This window comes from Electrophorus electricus, chromosome 9, assembly GCF_041902795.1.
Source record: "Electrophorus electricus isolate QZ-2024a chromosome 9, ASM4190279v1, whole genome shotgun sequence".
NCBI lineage: Eukaryota > Metazoa > Chordata > Actinopteri > Gymnotiformes > Gymnotidae > Electrophorus > Electrophorus electricus.
The window spans coordinates 6,962,118-6,974,169 of NC_137505.1; the positions used below are offsets into that span (position 1 = coordinate 6,962,118).

Genomic DNA, 12,052 nt, shown 5'->3' on the forward strand with positions numbered 1-12,052 from the left:
AGACAGTGTCGAAATGAAATTATTGATTTGTGCATTGGCGAGGCTCAAGGCTGAGCCGCTTAGGTTTGTGGGATGCGCAGAGGAGATAGGAAAAGCCGTGGGATGAAGGTGGAGCTCTGATAAATAGGCAGAGCCCTGCCGAGAATGTACTGGCAATAATTGGGAGAGAGGGTGTGAGAATATCAGGCGCTGGTAATAATATTGGATTTGTGTTCTCCTTGGTATCCGTATCAGTGGAGAAGAACTGGATTTATGGGGAAAACTGCGTAATATTCTTACGAGAGTCTTAGGGTTGTGAAAAGATACTTTTGTTTTTGTTGTTGTTTTAATGCTAGAATGGTGTAACGGATGAATAAAGAAAGTCACGCACCTAAAGAGCTGAAGAAGAAAGACACGAACCCGTGTTATCTTCACCAAACATGCGTTCTTCCTGCTGCCGCGCACGTCCCTGGCTGTTTGAAGATCCGCGCTTGCGCACTCCCATATCTCACTGGTGCCATCGTGCTTTGGCAAGCTAATTAAAACTCGTAATTGATTTCATTACGTGTTTAATGAGATCCGAGATAAAGTAGCAGTAGGAGACGGTGTCTCTGGAAGACATGCAGGTGAGCATGGATAAAGAAATGAAAGCTAGGTAATGAAATGGCTAACGAGTTAAAGAGAATAGATCTGCAAAACCAGTAAGCCCTTATACTTTAAAATCAATGGGACAGGAAGTAATTAGAATGTGATCTAGTGTACACATAACACAGGAGCAGATACACAGCAGTGCTGAACATTAAAATCGTGAACTAAACGGATTACTTGTATTAAGACTCAAATACTGTATCTGTTGCATTTGTATGTCCTGTGTATCCACCCACGACGAAAGACTAGCTACTTTCCCCGTGGGTTCCTGCTTAATACGAACTGGAAGCTGGGCCACGCAGCGTCCTCCAGACATCGGTTTGCTCCACGCTGCTGTCAGATGTGATTGATTGTTCAAGTCGTCAGACACGGAGAGCCGTCCGGGGTCTTCGGTGTGGAGCTTGTCGGCGAGTGGTTTTTATTTGCATACTGCACCTACGAACAGAAATGTAATTATACAAGTGGGATTCAAGCTCGTGTCAGTGAAGATTTAACTGTTTTAAAATCATTTCTGAGTAGTTTTCTTTTTTAAAGTCTGTGCCATAGTCACACAGTCGCCTATTTCATAAAAATAATGAATAACGTCATTTTATAATATACATTTAACGGCTGACATTTCTAATCATTTGTGGTGGTGGTGGTGTGTGCGCCATATCTAGGGTGGTGTGTGCGCCATATCTAGGGTGGTGTGTGCGCCATATCTAGGGTGGTGTGTGCGCCATATCTAGGGTGGTGTGTGCGGCATATCTAGGGTTGTGTGTGCGGCATATCTAGGGTGGTGTGTGCGCCATATCTAGGGTGGTATGTGGACCATATCTAGGGTGGTGTGTGCGGCATATCTAGGGTGGTGTGTGCGGCATATCTAGGGTGGTGTGTGCGGCATATCTAGGGTGGTGTGTGGACCATATCTAGGGTGGTGTGTGCGGCATATCTAGGGTGGTGTGTGGACCATATCTAGGGTGGTGTGTGGACCATATCTAGGGTGGTGTGTGCGGCATATCTAGGGTGGTGTGTGGACCATATCTAGGGTGGTGTGTGGACCATATCTAGGGTGGTGTGTGCGGCATATCTAGGGTGGTGTGTGGACCATATCTAGGGTGGTGTGTGCGGCATATTTAGGGTGGTGTGTGCGGCATATTTAGGGTGGTGTGTGCATCATATCTAGGGTGGTGTGTGCGCCATATCTAGGGTGGTGTGTGGACCATATCTAGGGTGGTGTGTGCGGCATATCTAGGGTTGTGTGCGGCATATCTAGGGTGGTGTGTGCGGCATATCTAGGGTGGTGTGTGGACCATATCTAGGGTGGTGTGTGGACCATATCTAGGGTGGTGTGTGCGGCATATCTAGGGTGGTGTGTGGACCATATCTAGGGTGGTGTGTGGACCATATCTAGGGTGGTGTGTGCGGCATATCTAGGGTGGTGTGTGGACCATATCTAGGGTGGTGTGTGCGGCATATCTAGGGTGGTGTGTGCGGCATATTTAGGGTGGTGTGTGCGGCATATCTAGGGTGGTGTGTGGAGCATATCTAGGGTTGTGTGTGCGTCATATCTAGGGTGGTGTGTGCGGCATATCTAGGGTGGTGTGTGCGGCATATCTAGGGTGGTGTGTGCGGCATATCTAGGGTGGTGTGTGCATCATATCTAGGGTGGTGTGTGCGGCATATCTAGGGTGGTGTGTGCATCATATCTAGGGTGGTGTGTGCGGCATATCTAGGGTTGTGTGTGGCATATCTAGGGTGGTGTGTGTGGCATATCTAGGGTGGTGTGTGCGGCATATCTAGGGTGGTGTGTGGACCATATCTAGGGTGGTGTGTGGACCATATCTAGGGTGGTGTGTGCGGCATATCTAGGGTGGTGTGTGGACCATATCTAGGGTGGTATGTGGACCATATCTAGGGTGGTGTGTGCGGCATATCTAGGGTGGTGTGTGGACCATATCTAGGGTGGTGTGTGCGGCATATTTAGGGTGGTGTGTGCGGCATATTTAGGGTGGTGTGTGCATCATATCTAGGGTGGTGTGTGCGCCATATCTAGGGTGGTGTGTGGACCATATCTAGGGTGGTGTGTGCGGCATATCTAGGGTTGTGTGCGGCATATCTAGGGTGGTGTGTGCGGCATATCTAGGGTGGTGTGTGGACCATATCTAGGGTGGTGTGTGGACCATATCTAGGGTGGTGTGTGCGGCATATCTAGGGTGGTGTGTGGACCATATCTAGGGTGGTGTGTGGACCATATCTAGGGTGGTGTGTGCGGCATATCTAGGGTGGTGTGTGGACCATATCTAGGGTGGTGTGTGCGGCATATCTAGGGTGGTGTATCTTTGTTTTTTTCCATCTTGCGCATGCACTGTGTGGTTTTTTATCTGCCAACACCTCAGTTCATTCCCCTTCTACATTACATCACATTCAGAGAAGGTCCAGGACTAACCCGTTCTTTCTGAGGTACTGCGTAATTACTTTGGCTGTGTGCTACTCCAGTGTGGACGTTCCCGTTATGCACAAGCCGTCATTACGTAAACTCTGAGCCCAGAAGCCGTCTCAGGTCAGGACAGTAGCAGCTAAACCCGTTATTATTCTGGAACAATTCTGACAGACACAAGAGGACAAGCATTGTTCCATAGCCGACAAGTCGAATGAAAATGTAAATTGAAGTATTGACCCACACCTAACCTCCTCTCTCTCTCTCTCTCTCTCTCTCTCTCTCTCTCTCTCTCTCTCTCTCTCTCTCTCTGTGTGTGTGTGTGTGTGTGTGTGTGTGTAGAACATGACCATGTTTCTTTACACATGTGTTACATTAAATCAATAAAAGCAAAAAATGATGGGAATATCTTCATCCCATGTTCTCATTAATCCTAAGGGCCCTGATATCGATGGTGTGTTTGTGTGTGTGTGTGTGAGATATTGATGGTGTTTAAGTGTTACTTTAGCTTGTCACACACAAAACCCCATTACATTACATCAAATTCACAGGCCTGTTACATTTCCCGGCTTCTGCGCCTGATTTTATCAGCGTTTCTCTGGAGGACAGAGACTGACGAGGGCAAACGCATCCCATCATCTCTGCTCAGCTGGCACACCTGCCACAGGTGGTGAAACGGGGTCTCCTGCCAAAGAGCGAGAGGGAAGAAAGCATGTGGACAATTCATTCAAATGAGTTTTTGCGCCTGATGTATTTCTGCGTTTATGAGATTGTTGTGTGCGGGTGTGTGTTTGTTCATACCACAGGTGGTGAATTTCCACATTAACCCGTATGACGGCTGACATTTCTACTGCCAGGTTCTCTAGTGGGGGTCACTCATTGGTCCCACGGTAAATGTCGCGTTATAAAAATGACCCTAGCCCTCTCTTTAATGGCTCTTTGTCTGTTTAAAGCTTGACTGTGACTGGTCGGCCTCCCCGAGCTCTCTGACCTTGCACCTCACTAAATATACTGTATGCGGCCACTTAGGTTCATCCACACATAAGCATTTGCTTTGAGGTCCCATCAAAGACACATCTGCTGCACCTATTTATAATTCACAACAGTCTACAAACACCTAGAATCAACAGCAAGTGGTGCTCTGTGTCTCTCTATATACATGACCTGAACACACACAAACACACACACACACTTTTGTGTCACAATCAGCCCTGAGATGACAGGTGTCAGACGTATTTAGCGTGTGCTCGTGCGTGGTGTGTTTTTTGTGGCGTGCGTGCAGCCCTGAACGGCAAACGGGGAAATCTCACTTTAGATGTTGCCAGGAAACCGTTCTGCTAGTCCCGTGGCTGGGGTTAGCAGGAAATGGTGGCAGGAGCGCTATAATCACCTGACCATTCCTTCTCCAGCTCCCCCCGGGTCAGGTTCCCTCGCCCGAGACTCGGAATCATCCCGCGGGAACGCCGCAGACGGCTTCGGAGCACATCGAGGACCGGGAGCTGCGCCGGCCGCGCCTCACGCGCGTCGAGAGGAGGGAGTCTCTGTGCATGCTCGCGGTCAGCTGCGTTCCGTGCCATTAATCCCATCTCCACCCACCCCCACAAACCCTGCTCCCGCCAGACAAACCCCAGCTGTGCTCTGCGCCGTCGCTCCGCTGTGAGGAGCCCCGGGGTTGTTGTTTTTTTCACAAACTCCATGCTTTTATTTGTATTTTTTATTAAAGGCACGTGACCACGCGTGTGAGAGGTGTGTGTGTGTGGGCCACTCGCCCGACGCGCTGTGTTTGACGATGTCCCCCTGCTCCTCCGCTCCGTGCGTTCCTCTGCCGCCTCGTCCGCCCGTTCCAGCTGCCGAATAGGAAATCATTCTCTCCCTTAATGACCTTATAATGGTGTCTGTGGAAAACAAATGATCCATCAGCAGGCGTTAATTAAAACAGGCCCCTGGGACCCATCTGTGATCGCCTGTGTGTCCGTCCACTCTTTTTGTCAGCAAAAGCTAGCGTTTGGCACGGCACTGTAACGCCCGCGCTGCGCCGATATCCATTAAACCGGTTAATGACAGACCCCGGTTCGTTCTGGAACGTCAGGGAGGGATCGGCGCAGTCGTAAGTGAGAACGTGTGCGTGTGTACGCTGAGCTTCTGTTGTGGAAGGATGGGGGTTGGGGGGGTAAAGCCAGTCAAGGGGGCTGTTCGGTTTCCGAGGAGATGAGGAAAGATGGGCAGAGGAGGGAGGGAGAAGAGAGGAGTAAAGGATGAGAAAGGTATCGTTCTCAGGACAGGCTACAGGACCAACTCACGAAGCAGCTGAACGTGACTGATGGGGGTCATCCTCCGTCACCCCGACCCCCTACCTTGTCCCGGCTGTAGCGGAGTGACGGGTGGGTTAGGCGTGTGGCGTCCGGGGCAGTACCATTCTTCCAGATGGGGTCCCCGACCTGACCAATCATAGCCCAGAGTTCCCTTCCCCGTGCACAGACACATGCATGCACACCCGCAGACAGACACGCATGCACATATGCAAATGCATACATGCGCACGCACGCACACACACACACACACACACACACACACACACACACACAAGTAAACACATAGCAGGGGCATTAGCATGCTTCAGGTATCTCTGGTGTGACTGAGCCTGTCACACACTGACTGCCTGTCACCACGCTGAGCTGGAGTGGATAAACTTAGTATCATGTAACCAGGTCTCACACACACACACACACACACACACACACACTCATTCATACAATTGGAAGACACATCAGTCACAATAAATCCCTGATTTCATCACATATAAACAACCCTGTATCTTCACTGGCCTGTAATATTAACCTGTCTAGATATCTTTAGAAAAGGAGACAATATTTGCTAGCAGATATATACATCCAAGTTCTCTCTCTCTCAGTGTGCATGCCACTATGGAGCCAGCTAGCCAGCTGCTAAGGGATGTCAAAACAAAATGGACTAAATTTGCATATGCACTAATATTCCCCTATGAACTGGAACAATCCGACATTCCAGCTAAGTCACTTCACAGGCCATCGTCTCATTCAGGAAACATCCTGCCTGTTATCCGTAGCTGGAAATGCCATATTTTACATCCCATATGACAAGTGGAACACTCAACTACAACATTATCACAACGTTTTTCAAAAGCATTATCTATAATAACCCCTTCAACTAGCCCGTGTCTACACCGAGCTCTTCTAATAAAGCTCTTTCCTAAATGTTTAACAACGCAGACATTAAGTAAGAAGAGGACACCGAAGACTGATTTCCTCACAAGCACTGATGCAGGGTTGCACTCTGTCTGCGTGGTGACCATCACATCCGTCCTGTGTTGACACCATGCAGATGCACAGGTCTGACACTTCCAGTGGGATGCATTCATACAGAGGAACGCTGTTCTCTGCAGTAACCGTCCAGTCATAGGTGTGGGTCTAATTCAGAAGGAATTAACTCTGAAAAGACGTTTAAACATGAAACGCCCAGTCCAGCAGATGCAAACTGTACATGTTTCTGTCCCTTTAACATCGAGTTAAATATAACTGTACACATGGTGACTGCCAGACTACAGCAGGCGAACGTGTGTGTCACGTGGGAGTTCGGTTCATTCTCTGGTTAAGCGTGCACGTTTTCATTAAGTCCTTCAGTCTTTGACATGCGTCTGCGCTTCTATTTCCATCTCCGTCGTGTTCGTAGCGCGTCACCTCCTCGCTGCGGTCGACTGCCGCTTGATTCCTGCATCCTGAAGAATGACCTTGGCAGATGAAAAGGAGCTGACAGCTTCGGAGATCTTAGGGAGAGCGAGAGAGAGAGAGAGAGGGAGAGAGAGAGCTGCAATTTGTGCAAGGCCTCGGATGTCTATCTGGAGAACGGCGTTGGTTGGTGGGTAGTGATAACACGGTGCTTGTCTGAATTACTAAGACATTTTCAGCTGGCGTGGCGTAGTCATTAGAGCATGGGACAGACCACAGTCACGGACTGACATGGCGTCCCCATAGGTCTATGAGCTTAAACGTCTGTTTGATCCCTACAGGCTGCAGCCTGTCAGTGGAATGGCCCTACTAAAGGAATGTGTGTGTGTGTGTGTGTGTGTGTGTGTGTGTGTGTGTGTGTGTGTGTGTGCATGCATAGAGGCGTGTGTGTGTGAGAGCTACTTTGCTCCACTTTGACTGTGTTTCATGACTGAGATGAATGTGCCATGCTGGACAGGAAGGGTTACACAGTCGTGTCTCATGTGTCCTCTCAGCCTGTTCTGAATTAAACTCTATACCAGGAAGTTCCCTGTCGTTCTCCCTGACAAGGGGTCAAACTCTGGCCGCCTGCTTATTAGATCATGACAATAAGGATTATATTTAGCACCATGCACCAAGAACTAACTGGAGCTCTTATTAAAAAATAATTGATTCACCTCTTCTGAGACCAGCAGTCAATGACAGGAGAGAATGTGGCGTCCAGGAGCGAGAAGAGACAGAGAAAGCACAGGGCTCTCAAGAGGAGCCATTTTTGAGGTCACTTACACACACAAACACACACATACACATGCGTACACAGGAAGCGTGAGAGAGAGAGTGAGAGTGTCTATGAATCATGTGTTTCAGGTTGAAACTCCCTAAATGTGTTATCCGTATTCTACTTACTCACGGTGACTAAACATCTGCTCTTGGTGTTATGGAGAAGATGGGCAGGTCATATCTGATCTCAGACCTGTCGACTCATCTGCCTCTCACATTTGTTCTGGGGATCCATGCGGCTGCCGAGCTGATCGGCTCGATTGATCCCTCTGTCTGAGACATCAGTCTTGCTTTTCAGTCACGTGACTGTAGGTTGATGTAACAGCATGCTGGGAGTGTGGGGTAATTAGGGAGAGCGGGAGTGTGGGGTAATTAGGGAGAGGGTTGTTGAGCTTATTTCTCGCTCTCCATCTTTCACGTAAACTGGGTTATGCATTCTACGGTCCTGAGGTGAAAACTCACTGCAGGTGTAGCACACCATAAAACACGGCTAGCCACACACGGCCGGCAGCACACGGCCGGCAGCACACGACCGGCAGCACACGACCGGCCGCACACGGCCGGCCGCACACGGCTAGCCTTCATGGTTATGAAGGGGGGGAAAGGTTTAATCTATGACCCTTAATCTATTTATCTATTAATCTATTAATCTCGCTCTGATAACACTGTGAGCAGTTTGTTGAAAAATCTGCTTATTCTGTTACACAGCCCTCATTTCTCTCTGTGCGACCTGAAGAACACATCTGTGTGTGTGTGTGTGTGTGTGTGTGTGTGTGTTAGTCTCAGCTTTTTATTACTATATCACATACATTCATCAATGACATGCAATGTTCAGATCAGGGTAGAGGACACAAGCCTACAGTCATGTGACTGGACTCCAAGCTTGACCAATCAAAACCAGAGATGTGGGAGGAGCTTGAGGATTGCCATCACTGCTATAAAAAAGGAGGACAAACAGGCAAACTTCAGAGCACAGGTGTGGGAGGGGCTTATGAGAGAGGGGGTGGAGCAAACCTCCTTCCAGCAAATACCGTGGGCGGTGGTGATAGAGGGGGCATTGTAGTTGCTAGTTACCATGCTCTCTGAGTGCAATACTCATCCAGGGAACGCCGTGCCTCTCATCCAGGGAACGCCGTGCCTCTCATCCAGGGAACGCCGTGCCTCTCATTCTAGCCCAGCCAGGGTTCACCAACACTTGTCCCCACTGGAGGGGAACCAAGTACAGCCCCGCCAGAAGATGAGGTGGATTTAAGGAGATTAGTGTGTGAAATAGTTCGTGTCACTGTGACAGTTATCCCATTAAATTAAAATAAAAAATTCAATGGTTATTTATTACAGTATATAGGCAATATATCTAATATCTTATTATATATCTTAATTTTATAACAAAATAAAAATATATTATTAGAAATTGGTTATAAGAAATAATTGTACAATAATGTAGGGGCACAGCTTCTAGCAGTTAGGTTATCTTCCCATGCTAAGATATGTACCATGTGAGCACAGACGGGCATGGCCCTTCTCTCTGGTGTGGTTGGCGGAGTGACTGGCATGCGGATTCCTGCAGTGTTGTTCTCGGGAGCAGGAGCTTTGCCCGTCGCTGATGTGTGCCTGCATGTTCTGGCAGTGCCCACATTCCCTCTTTGCCAAGGGGCTCCGGGCGTCGACATGCCCCCTGCAGAATGGAACACCATGCAAAGCCACGGGAATGTGAGGGCCATTCACACCACAGTGCCGGTAACCCTGTGTTCCCAAGATGTCAATAAGCGGAGTTAGAGCTCTGCTCCAGGAAACCTTTACAAGGTTCATAGTGACACAGGTGTAATAGAGGTAACAGAGGTGACAGAGCTGTAATAGAGGTGACAGGTGTAATAGAGGTAACAGAGGGGTAATAGAGGTGACAGAGGTGTAACAGTGGTAACAGAGGTGTAACAGGGGTGGCAGAGGTGTAATAGGGGTGACAGAGGTGTAATAGAGCTGATAGAGGTGTAATAAGGTGAAATAGAGGTAACAGGTGTAATAGTGGTAACATATAATAGAGGTTACAGAGGTGTAATAGAGGTGACAGATGTATTAGAGGTTACAGGAGTGTAATAGTGGTGACAGGTGTAATAGAGGTAACTGATGAGTAATAGAGATTACAGAGGTGTAATAGTGGTAACAGATGTAATAGAGGTTACAGGGGTGTAATAAGGGTGACAGGTGTAATAGTGGTAACAGATGTAACAGAGGTTACAGGGGTGTAATAGGGGTGACAGGTGTAATAGTGGTAACAGATGTAATAGAGGTTACAGAGGTGTAATAGTGGTAATAGATGTAATGGAGGTGACGGGGTGTAATAGAGGTGACAGGTGTAATAGTGGTAACAGAGATGTAATAGAGGTTACAGAGGTGTAATAGTGGTAACAGGTGTAATAGAGGTTACAGGGGTGTAATAGAGGTGACAGGTATGATAGAGGTGACAGGTGTAATAAAGGTGACAGGTGTAATAGAGGTGACAGAGGTGTAATAGAGGTTACAGAGGTGTAATAGTGGTAACAGAGATGTAATAGAGGTGACAGAGGTGTAATAGAGGTGACAGAGGTGTAATAGTGGTAACAGAGATGTAATAGAGGTGACAGAGGTGTAATAGAGGTGACAGAGGTGTAATAGAGGTTACAGAGGTGTAATAGAGGTGACAGAGGTGTAATAGAGGTGACAGAGGTGTAATAGTGGTAACATAGATGTAATAGAGGTGACAGAGGTGTAATGGAGGTGACAGAGGTGTAATAGTGGTAACAGAGGTGTAATAGAGGTGATAGAGGTGTAATAGAGGTGACAGAGGTGTAATAAGGGGCAGTAAGGCCAACAGAGAACCACCAGGATGCTGCCTTCTTCCTCTCAGCCCGGGTGGAGCGTGCTCGGGTGGGGTCGGCCTTCTCCCTCTCTCAGCCCGGGTGGAGCGTGCTCGCGTGGGGTCGGCCTTCTCCCTCCCTCAGCCCGGGTGGAGCGTGCCCCACACTGGCCCCTCCGCCCTTCTGCTCATCCTTGCCTCTCTGCTCCACATGACAAGTATAGCCCAACCTGCCGTGCTCCCATTACCGTGCCTGTAGCCATGACGACAGCTGCAGCATCACTCACCCCGAGGTTAACGCGGGTGTTTATGGTCGGGAGAGTGCTACAGTGAGTTTCTCACACACAGCTGTTTCACAGAAAACTGGTGGTGCGAATTGTTTGTATGACCAGAGGTCAAAGTGCCCTCTAGAGCAGCCAATAGAGCAGCCAGGCCAGAGAGCTCCTCTTGGTAGAGGTCAACCGGTACCTGGGACAGCCGCACGCAAACCCATGCCAAAGTCGGACTCGGTACTCAGTACTCAGTAGACTGACTATCTAGAGGGGAAATGTAAGGAGAGAGAAGAGCATCATGTGTACCAGTTGCCTCTGTGTTCCTGTGCTCCAGGCACGTTAGCAGTGAGGCTAACGCTAAACTGCTACTCGGGTTTCACGCCTGTTCTTCCTGTGAGCACCAGCAGTCACAAATGGGCACATGCTGCTGTCCTGTGCCCGGATCATCTTCACTTCACATTCCATAGTCATCTTTCTCCTCCTGCCTCGTCTCGTTGTCGTCACTCTCCTCCTTGTTAACCCGTTAACCATTTGTGCTAATAGGATAATTGGGATAACGTTTCAATTATCAGGATATTAAGCTTCGAAGAAGGACTTCTCGTTTGTGGGTAATGCCTTGTGCTGAGTTCCCACCGGCTGCCGCGAACTGCTGTGGTTAGCAGTAAAAATTCGTGTGTGTGTGTTTGTGTGTGTGAGAGAGAGGCTAGCACTGAGACCTAACAGAACCAGGGACCGGGCCCTTGCAGCCCAGCTGAGGGGGAGCTGGTGGTAAACATCGGAAATCAATGTGGTCTCATAAACCCCAAAGCTTTCAGCAAAGTTTGAGTGGAGGAGGTGGGGTGGAGGAGGTGGGGTGGAGGAGGTGGGGTGGGCCCTTGGCTGAGTGGGTGGGCTGGACCTGCAGAGGGAAGGGAAATCGGGTCACGGGGTTGGACTTTATTGGGTCCATAAGGCGCGCGATCGCTTGTCTGGGCCGGGTTGTAAAAGCAGGAACAAGCCAGCAATCGATCGCAGTGTTGAAATCAAACTGGAGGATGCGGTCATTACTGGGACCCAAGCTGCAGACCCGCTCAGCTGGACACGCGGAGCCAACCACGGGTTCTGTCGTTTCTCTCTTCTCCCGTAACACCGGCCTTGCGTTTGTTGTGCCCGTAATGAGGTGAGAGGGAGAAGTAAAGCTTTACACACGTCTAAACGCGCGGGCCGGCTGCGCTGTGCTCCGAGCTGATCTGGGATCAGGGCCAAGAGACTGACACGGAGCACGCTCACCGGCCTTTCCGAGAAGCTTGCAGATCCCTGCCATTAACAGGCAAGTTCAGCGGCGCTTATTATCCACGCACGCACAGACCTCGCGGCCCTGGAAAGGGAGCGCGTTATC

At 49.2% G+C, this 12,052-nt stretch overlaps 1 long non-coding RNA gene across 2 annotated transcripts; it reads right to left on the reverse strand.

Moving 5' to 3' along the window:
- Positions 1 to 464: 464 nt before the first annotated feature.
- On the reverse strand, positions 465 to 5,622 carry LOC145659287 (uncharacterized). 2 transcript variants are annotated; one of them, XR_014125336.1, is made up of 4 exons: positions 5,347 to 5,622; positions 3,607 to 4,941; positions 3,056 to 3,213; positions 465 to 1,062 (listed from the first exon to the last, which is right to left on the reverse strand). It is a non-coding gene; the product is annotated as an uncharacterized LOC145659287 (long non-coding RNA). The 2 variants fall into 2 exon arrangements; XR_014125335.1 differs by having other exon boundaries at positions 3,056 to 4,941.
- Between the last annotated feature and the right edge of the window lie 6,430 nt (positions 5,623 to 12,052).